A 16,135-nucleotide genomic window follows, 5' to 3' on the forward strand; every position below is an offset into this window, starting at 1 on the left:
TACCAACCCTAACCAGTGGACCTCATTGATTGTTAAACTATGCAATGGATGAGGGGAAAATGACTCATTCCACCTACCATGGCTCGAGAAGGTATTTGACAAGATTAGGCCACCAGACATTGTTGAAACACTGTAGAGGTTATTTACAAACTAGTATGTCAGCCGGTGGATAGCCAAGTGTCTGACTGACATTATCTGGGAAGATAGCATTGGGTAGTCCACCACTACAATGAGGCCAGTTGTCAGTGAACTTCCCTCACAAATCATTCCTGGGACCACCCTTCCTAGCCATTTCCTTCTCTACACTCATGGTGATCTCAGACTGAGTACATTTGTAGATGATTGCAAATTAGGAGCTGTCACTGAATCCCACGAAGAATCAACAGTTATCTAGGATGGGCTGACACACACATTCAGTTGTTGTCAGAGCCATTGACAAATACTGAATGCCAAGGGATGCACAATACTATACTTTTGGAAGTCATCCACCCCTGAAAAATATCATATTGTCTGCACACCTTCAACAGTTGACCCATTAGTCAGGGCCTTATGGGCATAGAGACTGATCTAGCCTTTCACTTTCACTGGTTTGTAAGATATGGGGATTCATTCAGTGTTGCACAGCCTATAGAGAAAAGTATGGCATGTAAATGCCAGAATGTCATTGTTATACTGTATTTGGCACTCATCACATCTATCATTGAGTGCAATGCCACCTTTGGTATGTAACTACGCAGGCATATCTGACAACTGTAACAGCCACAGAGATTCCACAGTAAACTAATACACAGTGTACATAACATGTTCTATGCAGACTGTGTCAAGACCGTAACTGTGTATTCTATCTCTTACATGCTTTGGAGGGGAGGTGTATTACTGCTATACAGGGAGGTTTCAGATCTCACTGTGCACCTCCTGTATATCCAAGAAAGGACTAGCGCAAGAAATACTTGCTCTACACAGCTACACCTTGATGTGGCATAAATCGGACATGCTGGAGAGACAGGTATGTAACCCAGACACTACACCCTATATATAACAGGTTCCCCATCCACATGAAGCACACTTCTGTTGTAAGGCACATCATGTGAAAGTTACGCAATGGGATGCGGAACAAGACAATCATAACTCGTTTACAACAAATGTCTGTAATGGACACAGGGAAATTGTAGATGGTTCACCTCCTATGTCACAGCTTGTAAATGTGTCAGCTCACAAAACCCTGCTTACACTTATCAAGGGTACCAGACCTTGTCAAAGATTAGGGATGCATGACTAGGCTGAAAGAAGCTATTGTTCTTGTTAGCCTGTTACACATATGAACCTATGTAGCCATGCACCTATACTGCTTAGTCTTTCTCAAGGCATTTTTTTCTGTGACATTCCATCCAGTGCTCTAACGTTTATGGGTTTATTGTAGCTGTGTACTCATAGATGTGTCCTACACACTCTTGAAACTGAAAAATAAACAGTTCCATGAGACACCATTCATTGTGTAAGCATACAGGCATCACTACATCATCCAATGTAATGTACACAAAAATAATGTGGTTTACTCATTACAAATGGCAGCATACAATATCTGTCAGTGACCAGTACAAGTGGCATGTCAAAGGCAACAGTGGATAAAAAATACATAGTAATTTAGATAGAGTAAAACACTTCCAAATCTCGCTTAAGGTGATAAAGACAAAAAATGAAGCAGCAACAAGTAAGGACTTCAGAGCACCACCAAGGCAGCAAAGTTGTTCCAATTCCAATAAGACGACCAAATAGAGATGAAAATAAGTGTTTATTAAAGACCAAACACTTAACACAAACTACGTAAAAACAGGAACGATAAGCACTTTCAGCTATTCAGCCTTCATCAGATCGTAAATTTTTTAACTAAAACACCTCTTTAAAAAGAAGTAGACAACCAATCAAATTAGTAATAAAAGATGAAAGACCAATGGTTGCAATCAAAAACATTAATTTCTTATAGGGTCAAGAATAAAATCGACATCCAATCAAATGAACAGGATGAATTCCATTCAATGTGAATAAAATTATAAGACAATATACTGTTGTTAATCCCTAAGGCCTGGTTCACAAAAATTGTCAACATATCTTATCCAGCAGCAAAAGCAGCTAGTATTCAACATTAGCCGAAAAAACAAGATTTATAAAACATATAACAAATCATGAGCACATAAAAGCATTGCACATATCTCAAGTTGAGAATAATCACAAACTACAAATGGGCGCTGAGTACTAGATCGCCTGAAAAAGACATAAAGTCTCCTGTGCTTAGTAATCAGCCTATAATATTGAGGCTTTTGGCTGAGCCACCAATGGAAAGTAGACTCAACTCTTCTCAAAAAGCTGATTGAAAATGCCATCGGCACTCTATTAACATCCCATTTCTCAGACAAAAATAATAGCAAATATAGTGCTCTCCTTGCAGACATCATTCAAAAAAGAAAGATAATAACTCTTTATTAAATTACATTGAGTCGCCAGTAAAAAACAATGTTTGTTAGTCAACCTATAGTATTAGTACATTTTGCTATGCAACCAATAGAAGGAATTAAGTTAAACCTTCTTAAAAAGGCAATTGAAGGACAGCTAATGGCACCTAATTTGCATATCAATTATCAGGCAAAAAAGATGAATATAGTGTTTCAAATACAAATCAGTTGAATAGGGGGAGCAGATGATCTTAAACGGTACATCAAGGCCAACCTTCCCTAGCAAAACAACACCACAACTATCCAGCAAAATCTCGCCTTGCCACTTTGAACCGGCTGTCATCATCAGCCATCTAACATACACAATTTGCAGGAGTCATGAAAATCGTAAGAACATAGTACAGATACAAATCTTTAGTGCTAATAATATAAAAGAAACACAAAAACATAAAAAGTCAATTAACCACTGCATATTCCTCTAATAAGGATAAACGTCGTGATAAATTCATCACTAATAAAAGCACATGATATTCCATGTTTATAAACAACCTATATCATTCATTCAATGCAGTTAGCAACCAATGCAATGAATCCAGTTTAACTCCACTTGATAGGCCAGTCCGTGGAAAAAAAATTCCAATAAAAAGTATAAATTAACAGAAGGCTCTCATGGATGTAAGAAAAAAGATATCAAACAATAGTGGTCCACGATGGATCCTAGCTATCACCTTAATATTAAAAATCGACTGTCATCATCAGTCAGCAAATATAAACAGTTAGCGAGAAATCACGAATATCATAGAAGCATAGTACCGGGTGCAGATCTTCAATACTTAATAAAAAGAAACACATAAACATTAGGAATCAATTAATCACTACATATTTCTCAAATGAGAAATATACTTCATAGTAGAATCATCGCTGGTAAAAACACATAGTATTCCGTGTTTAGTGAACAGCCTATAGCATTTAGTCAATGAGGTTACCAACCAGTGAGGTGAATCAAATCTAACACCACTTGATAGGCCAGTCCGCATAGAAATTCCCCAATAAAAATGCTAGCAACAGGCTCGCATAGGTCTATAGAAAGGGATATCAACCAATAGTGGTTCAAAATGGGTCCTAGCTATCGTACACAAGCCCATCTCCCATAAAACGACCTAGAAAAATAAATATGTAAAAAAAAAGCATTAAACATACACCATTTGTAGCTATAGAAAGCCACTTGGCCTACATAAAGCTGATTAAGTGAAAGCCACCGAAGATCACTATAAAAAAACTATAAAAAAAATTTTTAGTCAAAGGACATGTATGTATAGAATCGGCCAGATAACGAAATTCAAGGACAAACATACAACTTAGATATGGCAATACAGTCCATCAGTTTGTGCAAATAAAGTGCCATAATAAACGACCAACATCCGGAGTATGAATCACAACAAATAACCATCAAAACAAGATATGTAATATGAGAACCAAGAAAGGGGGTCATTCTTCATGAAACAAAGCAAAGGCCCCCAACAAAAAACAACAAACATCCAAAATAGCAATCAAACGAAAAAATATAACTAATAATCGAATAATAGTTAAACCCCATCAAATAATGACCAAAAAGGGGAGATCATTCTTCAAAAAACTAGATAGTAACCCCCAATGAAAAATTACTTGTTTGGAGTTAATAACAACTCTATTACTATAAATGCAAAACAATATGATAGACAACATCAACCTAATAAATATGGAAGAGAGGTTAATGTCTCTTTTCTTAGCACCTGGTTATATTTCTCCTGGCTTTCAAAATAGGTTTGAATGGTACAACAGCATTTAAGCCAGGTCTGTGATGTGCTTGTAAATTAACTATCCAGTTAATCTCACGTAGTTCGGTGTGATTGTTGATATCTCCTACACTATTGGTCACAAATAACACCTCCAATACCTTAAACTTAAAGTTATGGGTGGGGTTATCATGATTATGTACAGCGAGTGCATTATTCATATCCTTGTGTAATATGTCCCTAAGATGTCTCAATATCCAATCTTTAAGTCTTTGATCTGTCTTGCCTATATAAAAGGCTTCACATTGGCAACATATAACTATATAAACTAAATGTTTAGTATTGCAATCTGTATAATGATTAGAGAAATAAGTTTTTCCTGTCACTGGATGGATAAAGGAATTAGTGCTAATCTATGTAGGGGCAGGCTTTGCATCTAAGACATTTAAAAGTACCCTTTCTCTCTGAGCATTTTTTATGACTAAACCTGTCTTTATTACAAACAAGTCTCTTTATGTTCTTTTTTTTTTTGAAAATAAGACATGGGGTATCTTCAACAACTTCTTTAATTTTATCATCAGTGGTTAAAATAGGCCAGAATCTCTTGATAACTTCACAAATCTGTGTGCTATCATTGCTATAAGTCAACATACACTTACATTTTGCCTCTTTAGCTCCTTCCGTGGGGGCATCCATACTTGAAGAAGTAGCTTGGGATGAAAAATAAGGCCTGTCTTTCATTCTTCTAAGTTCTTCACTATTACTTTTCATCATTAGGTTGGCATTTTTATAGCGTCTTTCTTTTAAGTTGTTAATGAGGTTGGCCTGCTCAATCTCATAATCTTCTTTCTCAGTGCATAGTCTGGAAGCTCGTAGTACTTAGTTTTCAAAAATGTTGTTGAAGATGTGTTTGGGGTGCATACATTGCCTATGTAGATAATGGTTATTCCAAGTGGGTTTCCTATAAATGTTAGTGCTTATTCCTTTAGTTGGATGTAAATGAATCTTTACATCAAAAAAATCTACTTCAGTGGTTGAGAATTTAGCTTTAAATTCGGGGAAGTCGGTGTTATGATTGATGTATTCAATAAAGGACATCAGGTCATATGTCCTGCCTTTCCATAGGATAAAATATCATCTACAAATCTGCCATAATATAGAAGATGACCATACCAAGGGTTTGCTCCATTCAATACTTCAACACTTTGCCATTGGGCCAAAACCAAGTTGGAGTAACTATTAGCACATGGGGTGCCCATTTCTACTCCCCATGTCTGTAAATAAAAGTCTTCACCATAGACAAAGATATTATTCTCCAAGACTAATTTCAATAATGTACAAAGTAAACTGGATCTAATGTTATTGCGAGAGAGAAAAGTCTTGATTGCATGGAGGCCATAGTCATTGGGTATAACAGTGAATAGATTAGTTATATCCATGGTTACCAGCTTAATATCTTCATAATCTGTTAAACTATTGGTCTTGGAATAAAGGTCTTGAAGAAAACTTCCTGTATCTTTCAAGACAGTATCAGCTTTACAGAGGACATTTTTTGGGTCATCTTCAATGTATATGGATAGCGATTCAGTGATCCAATTCCTTCCCGAGACAATCGGACGTAATGGAGGCTCCTGAAGATCTTTATGAATCTTGGGTAAACCACTTATGCTAGGAATAGTGGGATTGGGACAAACAAAAAAATCATAAAGTTCTTTGCTTATATGCTGCCCAATAAATAGATCATAAAGTTCATGATGTATATTTTGAATTCTCAGATTCACTTGTCTAATGTTCATTCCAATATAGGTGTGTTCATCTTCTAACATGCGAGTCATTTTATCCCTCTACCAATGGGCATCCATGACAACAATACAGCCACCTTTATCAGCTGGTTTGATAACTATGTTGTCCATCGATCTCAATTGTTGTAGTGCTTCCTTCTCTTGATGTGTAATATTGTGGAAGCAACCATGCTTAGGATGTGCTCTTATTCTACTAACCTCCTTTTCACATAGTTTCAAGAAAAGTTCAACCGCTGAAGGATTGGTTGGAATAAAATTACTAGTTTTCCTAGGAAAACTTCCGCCATGGCTGTTGTCATTGTTATTCCCAAATATGCACTTCAAAGATATATTCCTACAGAAAAGTCTGATGTCAGTAATAAATTCATTTAAATCTGAAGAAATAGCAGGTATAAAGCTCAGACCTCGTTCTAATAAAGAGAGCTGTTCAGGACTCAACATAACATTGGAAAGATTAACTACTAGACCTGTTTGGAAAGTGTATCCAGATTTGCTAGCAAGATGGAAAGCAATCAATCTTGAGACCAGCCAGAAATATATGCACTTGATAGTGGAATACTTTAGACCTGAAGAGGAAAACATATCAACTTTCATTGCTAATAAGCAAGTGATCTTATAAGATATGAATTTACAGGATATACATCTACAAAAGGTGGAATCTCTTCAAACCAACCTGATAAACTATGACAGTAAATTTAGACAAGTCAAAATCAAGAAATTAGCACGTGATTACCAAGACTTCAAGAATGGATGGATCTTTGAAGTAATACATAGATTCATAGATTAGTACTAGGCTAACTACCCTTGCAAGCCATTTTAAGCCTAGCCAATTATCCCTTTTGAGACTCAAACCCAGGACCTTGTGTTTGTAAGGCAAATGCCTTAATCATTAGGCCACCCTCCCATGGCCTAGAGAATCTAACGAAGGGACTACTAGAAACAATAGGGGCCGAAGTAAGTCCCGAAGAGAACTCCACCCTCATAAAGACCCCATAGGCAGACATGTTGAGACACAAGGCCTAATAGGGCATGCGAATCATACCTCTGATAATAATTTAGGTGCTTCAGTGTCTGTTCCTACTGATAATTCAGCCTCCAATCAATTGATTGAAGCTGGAACCAGCAATATAAGTACAGGTTTGGACATTCAACATCCTGAACATAGTGTCAACCTTGATGTAGGTGCTACATCGAAAGATGGAATTGCATTTGCCTCTGCGAATTGGCCTCTACCGGTTTTTGTGAAACAGCTCCCTCATAGGAGTCCCCGAACACAGAGCCAAGAACGGAAACACAAGAAAGTAACAACATGAACACTTCCCAAATAGGTCTAGTAGTTAATCTTTCCAATGTTATGTTGAGTCCTGAACAGCTCTCTTTATTAGAACGAGGTCTGAGCTTTATACCTGCTATTTCTTCAGATTTAAATGAATTTATGACTGACATCAGACTTTTCTGTAGGAATATATCTTTGAAGTGCATATTTGGGAATACCAATGACAACAGCCATGGAGGACGTTTTCCTAGGAAACCTAGTAATTTTATTCCAACCAATCCTTCAGCGGTTGAACTTTTCTTGAAACTATGTGAAAAGGAGGTTAGTAGAATAAGACCACATCCTAATCATGGTTGCTTCCACAATATTAAACATCAAGAGAAGGAAGCAATACAACAATTGAGACTGATGGACAATATAGTTATCAAACCAGCTGATAAAGGTAGCTGTATTGTTGTCATGGATGCCCATTGGTACAGGGATAAAATGACTCGCATGTTAGAAGATGAACACACGTTTATTAGAATGAACATTAGACAAGTGAATCTGAGAATTCAAAATATACATCATGAACTTTATGATCTATTTATCTGGCAGCATATAAGCAAAAAACTTTATGATTTTTTTGTTTGTCCCAATTCCACTATTCCTAGCATAAGTGGTTTACCCAAGATTCATAAAGATTTTCAGGATCCTCCATTACGTCCGATTGTCTCGGGAAGGAATTGGATCACTGAATCGCTATCCATCTACATTGAAGATGAACTAAAAAAAAAAAAAAAAAGTCCTCTGTTAAGCTGATACCATCTTGAAAGATACAGGAAGTTTTCTTCAAGACCTTTATTCCAAGACCAATAGTTTAACAGATTATGAAGATATTAAGCTGGTAACCATGGATATAACCAGTCTATTCGCTGTTATACCCAATGACTATGGCCTCCATGCAATCAAGACTTTTCTTTCTCGCAATAACATTAGATTCAATTTACTTTGTACATTATTGGAATTAGTCTTGGAGAATAATATATTTGTCTATGGTGAAGACTTTTATTTACAGACATGGGAAGTAGCAATGGGCACCCCATGTGCTAATAATTACTCCAACTTGGTTTTGGCCCAATGGGAAAGTGTTGAAGTATTGAATGGAGCAAACCCTTGGTATGGTCATTTTCTATATTATGGCAGATTTGTAGATGATATTTTTATCCTATGGAAAGGCAGTACAGATGACCTGATGTCCTTTATTGAATACATCAATCATAACACAGACTTCCTCAAATTTGAAGCTAAATTCTCAACCACTGAAATAGATTTTTTGGATGTAAAGATTCATTTACATCAAACTAAAGGAATAAGCACTAACATTTATAGGAAACCCACTTGGAATAACCATTATCTACATAGGCAAAGTATGCACCCCAAATACATCTTCAACAACATTTTTGAAAACCAAGTACTACTTGCTTCCAGACTATGCACTAAGAAAGAAGATTATGAGATCGAGCAGACCAACTTCATTAACAACTTAAAATAAAGAGGCTATAAAAATGGCAACCTAATGATGAAAAGTAATAGTGAAGAACTTAGAAGAATGAAAGGCAGGCCTTATTTTTCATCCCGAGCTACTTCTTCAAGTATGGATGCCCCCAGGGAAGGAGCTAAAGAGAGACAATTTAAGTGTATGTTGACTTATAGCAATGATAGCACACAGATTTTTGAATTTATCAAGAGATTATGGCCTATTTTAACCACTGATGATGAAATTAAAGACGTTGTTGGAGATACCCCACATTTTATTTTCAAGAGCAAAAAGAACATAAAGATACTTGCTTGTAATTAAGATGGGTTTAGTCATAAAAATGCTCAGAGAGAAAGTGTACTTTTAAATGTCTTAGATGCAAACCTGCCCCTACATAGATAGCACTAATTCCTTTATCCATCCAGTGACAGGAAAAAACTTATTTCTCTAATCATTATGCAGATTGCAATACTAAACATTTAATTTATATAGCTATATGTTGCCAGTGTGAAGCCTTTTATATAGGCAAGACAGATCAAAGACTTAAAGATCTGATATTGAGACATCTTAGGGACATATTATACAAGGATATGAATAATGCACTTGCTGTACATCATCATGATAACCCCACCCATAACTTTAAGCTTAAGGTATTGGAGGTGTTATTTGTGACCTATAGAGCAGGAGATATCAACAATCACACCGAACGATGTGAGGTTAACTGGATAGTTAATTTACAAGCACATCACAGACTTGGCTTAAATGCTGTTGTACCATTCAAACCCATTTTAAAAGCCAGGAGAAATATAACCAGGTGCTAAGAAAAGAGAGATTAACTTCTCTTCCATATTTATTAGGTTGATGTTGTCTATCATATTGTTTTGCATTTGTAGTAATAGAGTTGTTATTAACTCCAAACAAGTAATTTTTCATTGGGGGATGCTATCTAGTTTTTTGAAGAGTGATCTCCCCTTTTTTGGTCATTATATAATGGGGTTTGACTATTATTCGATTATTAGTTATATTTTTTGGTTTGATTGCTATTTTGGATGTTTGTTGTTTTTTGTTGGGGGCCTTTACTTTGTTTCATGAAGAATGACCCCCTTTTTTGGTTCTCATATTACATATCTTGTTTTGATGGTTATTTGTTGTGAATCATACTCCGGATGTTGGTCGTATATTATGACACTTTATTTGCACAAACTGATGGACTGTATTGCAATATCTAAGTTGTATGTTTGTTCTTGAATTTCTTTATCTGGCTGATTCTATGCATTTTACATGTCCTTTGACTAAAAAAAAAAAATTTTATAGTTTTTTATAGCGATCTTCGGTGGCTTTCACTTAATCAGCTTTATGTAGGCCAAGTGGCTTTCTATAGCTGCAAATGATGTATGTTTAATGCTTTTTTTTTTTTTTTTTTTTTTTTTTTACATCTTTATGTTTCTAGGTTGTTTTATGAGAGATGGGCTTGTGTACAATAGCTAGGACCCATTTTGAACCATTATTGGTTGATATCCCTTTCTATAGACCTATGGAAGCCTGTTGCTGGCATTTTTATTGGGGAATTTCTCCACGGACTGACCTATCAAGTGGTGTTAGATTTGATTCACCTCATTGGTTGGTAACCTCATTGACTAAATGCTATAGGCTGTTCACTAAACACGGAATACTATGTGTTTTACCAGCGATGATTCTACTATGAAGTATATTTCTCATTTGAGAAATATGTAGTGATTAATTGATTCCTAATGTTTATGTGTTTCTTTTTATTAAGTATTGAAGATCTGCCCCTGGTACTATGCTTCTATGATATTCGTGATTTCTCGCTAACTGTTTATATTTGCTGACTGACGATGACAGCCAATTTTTAATATTAAGGTGATAGCTAGGATCCATTGTGAACCACTATTGTTTGATATCTTTTTTTCTTACATCCATGAGAGCCTTCTGTTAATTTATACTTTTTATTGGAAATTTTTTTCCATGGACTGGCTTATCAAGTGGAGTTAAACTGGATTCATTTCCTTGGTTTCTAACTTCATTGAATGAATGATATAGGTTGTTTCTAAACATGGAATATCATGTATTTTTATTAGTGATGAATTTATCACAACATTTATCCTTATTAGAGGAATATGCAGTAGGTAATTGACTTTTTATGTTTTTGTGTCTCTTTTATATTATTAACACTAAAGATCTGTATCTGTACTATGGTCTTACGATTTCCATGACTCCTGCAAATCGTGTATGTTAGATGGCTGATGATGACGGTCGTTCAAAGTGGCAAGGCAAGATTTTTCTGGATAGTTGTGGTGTTGTGTTGCTTGGGGAGGTTAGCCTTGATGTACCGTTTAGGATCATCTGCTCCCCCTTTCAATTGATTTGTATTTGAAACACTATATTCATCTTTTTTGTCTGAGAATTGATATGCAAATTAGGTGCCATTAGCCGTCCTTCAATTGGCTTTTTAAGAAGGTTTGGCTTAATTCCTTCTATTGGTTGCATAGCAAAACGTACTAATACTATAGGCTGACTAACAAACATTGTTTTTGCTGGCGACTCAATGTAATTTAATAAAGAGTTATTACCTTTCTTTTTTGAAAACTGCGGTGGTGGTGCTGCGGTAGCATTGTCGCCTCACAGTAAGACACTGTCCAGCTCGATTCTCAGTTACAACGTCTTCTGTGTGGAGACATGCATGAATGGGCGTACCTTCATTGAAGGTTGTGCGTCAGAGCTGGCAACTTGGCACGTAAAAATCTATTGCCAATCATTAGCGGACAGGAGTTTCGCTGTGGTGACCCCTAACCGGGGAAAGCCGAAAGACACAACAACAACAACAACCTTTCTTTTTTGAATGATGTCTGCAAGGAGAGCACTATATTTGATATTATTTTTGGCTGAGAAATGGGATGTTAATAGAGTGCCGATGGCATTTTCAATCAGCTTTTTGAGAAGAGTTGAGTTTACTTTCCACTGGTGACTCAGCCAAAAGCCTCAATATTATAGGCTGATTACTAAGCACAGGAGACTTTATGTCTTTTGCAGGCGATCTAGTACTCAGCGCCCATTTGTAGTTTGTGATTATTCTCAGCTTGAGATATGTGCAATGCTTTTATGTGCTCATGATTTGTTATATGTTTTACACATATTGTTTTTTCGGCTAATGTTGAATACTAGCTGCTTTTGCAGCTGGATAAGATATGTTGACAATTTTTGTCAACCAGACCTTAGGGATTAACATCAGTATATTGTCTTATAATTTTATTCACATTGAACAGAATTCATCCTGCTCATTTGATTGGATGTCGATTTTATTCTTGACCCTATAAGAAATTAATGTTTTTGATTGCAACCATTTTTCATTTTCTATTACTAATTTGATTGGATGACTACTTCTTTTTAAAGAGGTTTTTTAGTTAAAAAATGTATGATCTGATGAAGGCTGAATAGCCGAAAGCGCTTATCGTTCCTGTTTTTGCATAGTTTGTGTTATGTATTTGGTCTTCAATAAACACTTATTTTCATCTCTATTTGGTCATCTTATTGAAATTGGAACAACTTTGCTGCCTTGGTGGTGCTCTGAAGTCCTTACTTGTTGCTGATAGTAATTTTGATAGTCACCCTGTGTATCAGACACATAGCTTCATTTCCCTGCATTGATGACAAGGATTGCAGGGAAGTGCCACAGGTATCATCACTTGCACAAGGTGTTGTGTGAGGGTGCAGGAGGCCTAGGCTGACTCAGTAAGTTGGCAAGCGTGTGTGTGTGAGTCAGGAAGGGAATCAGGCAAGATGGACTATGGAAATGTGCTGTGTGGTCTGTAGGTGACCTGATTGTGACAGTGGTGTGTGAGTATCTGTGTGAACACAGTCAAGCTCAGTTATAGCCCTACTTGTCTGTATGTTAGACAGATTTGAACTGTGCATGGTGGAGCTGACAGTTCATGGTCTCCACCTCCGAGCACAGGAACTGGCTTGGCCAGGAGTTGCACTGGCACTTCTATGCCCAAGATCAGAAGTGGGGCTACTACCTGAGGGTGACTGCTGTCTGCTGGGATCGTGTCCTTCATGAGAATGCCCAGGACCATGAGTCCATGGCCTGCCACATCTTGGTGTGGACAGCACACTTCCCTCTGGAGCACTGGATTACTGTCACTATGGGAGTGTGATTGTGCACAGCACCTGTACTCTAAGCAGATGTAGTTGCTGACTTACATCCCTGAGTCCGATGATCATCTCCAACCAGACATTCCATCACAGACAATGTAGATTCCAAGACGGATATTCTGTGATCTGTCTCAGGCCAACATCTTTCCACTGCATCAGTAAACTGATTCAGGGTATCAGCAACACGGTAGAGGCAGTCACTGATGTCAGACTGTGCTGCATCCATAATCCTGAGCATTCATCTGGAGCTCCTTTAGGAACATTTCTATGCCTCCATGATGGCCCTAAATATACACCGGCTGACATATGACAAGACACCTACAACAGAAGGACATTAGGCCTCCTATGAGCACCCCTATCAATTTACCTGTGTGGAACTTCACCATCTCTTTGGCTAAGGCCAGTATTGGCAGTCACCACAACCATAGTACCTACACTTTACTGTTCAATGTCCTTACCTTCTGACTGTCCAATATCTGCGGCTGCAGGGGACTGGGTATGGTAAACCATACTGACTGTGTACGGTGATAATAAGGGCAAAAGAGGGATGTAAACCTCTCTGACAGATTCAGTCCCTGCAACCCCCACCTACGCCTCACTTTGACCACCATCATCACCAAAGCCTGAAGAGATACTGACATTAGATTGTGAAGGGAACAGAGACCAACTCCCCTGGTCACCTGTAATAAAAAGGGAAAAGCAGTACATTAATACCTGCACTATTAAGCTCTGCAGTACTATCTTGCAATATATGTTAAGCTGTATACAATGCTGTCAGTATTACACACTTGTTTAACCCCCATCCCCAAATAGTAGGACATGAGGGCATAATTTTCTAACAAACATCTGTAGTTAATTGTAAATAAAAAGTTCTTTAATCAAGAATCTCATGAGCAACAATGATGTACACTGCTGACATTTGGCAGAACTCTGCACAGTTGACACATATGTCAATCTGTAATGTTCTCAAAATACTGTCAAATATATCAGTGTGGTCACACCTACAAGGCATTGGTATGACTCTAAACTGTGTTCAGTTGGAAAATATCTGTGCAGTTAGCAATCATGCAGACAGTACATCAATTCAGCTGGCAGGCCTGGGATGACACATAGCGAATATATTGCACTAAATCTATATCTCTAACATAACAGTGTTATACTTACCAGAAGCAGGAGCATGGCCACTTCCAATTCCTAATGGTCCTGTGAAAATTTGAGGGAGAGATAATGTAAACAGCACCACATGTTGCACTATAACAGGCTAATGCATTCAAATATCTCACATTTACATTAGCTACTATGTTAATTGGTATGTTGGTGACAATATGAGCATGAGATTCAAACTGCAACCAACCTCCTTCCCTCCACCAAAAAATACCTGACACCCACATAAAGCTATGTACACCCTGACACATTGAATGCTACAGTATTCTAATGCTGATCCAACTAAGCATACATGGAAGCTCCTCTTGCATGGAAACGGTGGCACCAACATCCACGACATACCATGTGATGGATGCCTGGGAGCTGTCCTGCATTCCTAGTTTTCCAGGAATTCCTCAGTGTCTGACAGAGGTTGTTTCACCACAGGCCCTCCACCAGTGACACCAGGATCCCTGGCCACGTCTGCTGTTCTTCTGCTGTGGTATTGATCATATCGGTGGCATGGTGTCATACCTGCTCATATGAACTGCTCCGGTAACTGATAGCATTCACATCATGAACCAGGTCAGCCCACAGTGCTACCTGGTCTTCACTGTTTGGCCTCTCCTTGGACAGCAGGAGTTGATGGTGTTGAAGCAAGGTCTCCGGGATGATGTCATTTTCAGCATCTGTAAAAGGGCCCTGACATTAGGGATACATATCTCCTGAAAGCCAACAAAAGGGAACACATGTCAGGATCACATATGTCGGAGTACAGTCGGTAGAGAACAGCAATAACAGATGGCTACCAGTATTCACTGCTTGCTAGCAGATCTCATATTCAACACAATTCAAACATAGTAAGGGTGTGGATGCAACTAAGGCAGTACCAATAGGCAGCTATTCCTCTTTGTGCCATGACAAATACTGATTTATGATCATACACCCAACACAGAAGTCCATTAAAGTGTGGTCCCTAGGTGTAAGCCCCCCTTATAATATATAAAAACAACAGCTCCAAACAAATATCAATGTAGTATTGCAACCACTATCAAGGGAAATTTCCAGGAGACCGGTGTACCTAATTAACAAAAAGCATTCTACCCTTACTGTACTCTTTTTCCTCTGTAGGTGTATGGAGATCAATGACATGTCATTATTACAGTTGTAAGAAAGGCATAATGATCTAATCCCCATTCCCCCCTAAATATATTGAAACATATGCATTATGTTGGAAACAAAATGGTTGCATACCTGATGGAGTACAATACTCTTCTATTGAAAGGTACAGATATATATATATATATATATATATATATATATATATATATATATATATATATATATATATATATATATATATATATAAATGTTGTGCCAATGAGTTTACCCTGCAAAGTAACTCTCATACGCAATGGTTCCCCAAGCTAGCTGTTTGCCTTTTTAATATGGTTCTCATTAGCAAGTGATTGCCTCATAAACAGTCTGTGCTTCTGAAATTATAATTGCAGTCAACACAGCTGATTTGCAGTATAATCAGCCAATCTCATGCAACCACTAAACAAGATTTAAGGCCTCAGTGTAGATTACAACCCCTTTCTCATATGCTGGGCTGGAAATTACTGGGGTACAGATACTACATCATGGCAGAGAGAATGTCTGTAGCAGCTACTTTTTACATACAAATGTGTGTGCTACAGGTTGAAGCTGAAGGTGATGCTGCAGGCAATAGGCATAGGCAGAGATGGTGAACAATTTGTAGGACAACAAGCTTTAAGAGTCAGTATGGGACTTCTGGCAGCCTTGTTGTATAGGCAGAACCAGATTGAGTGTAACCACCCCTCTGGGAATTAACGTATGTGTTTCAGGTAAGTATGTCAGCCAATGGCATCAGTAACACAATACAAGGCAAAATGCTTGGTGTGTCCCTGAAAAAGGTAGGGAGTACATTAACTATGATGTCATACAGTTGGAGAACTGCAAGTCACATGTTATGT

Source organism: Protopterus annectens, chromosome 4.part0 (assembly GCF_019279795.1).
Source record: "Protopterus annectens isolate FY-2018-M chromosome 4.part0, PAN1.0, whole genome shotgun sequence".
Classification (NCBI taxonomy): Eukaryota; Metazoa; Chordata; order Ceratodontiformes; family Protopteridae; genus Protopterus; species Protopterus annectens.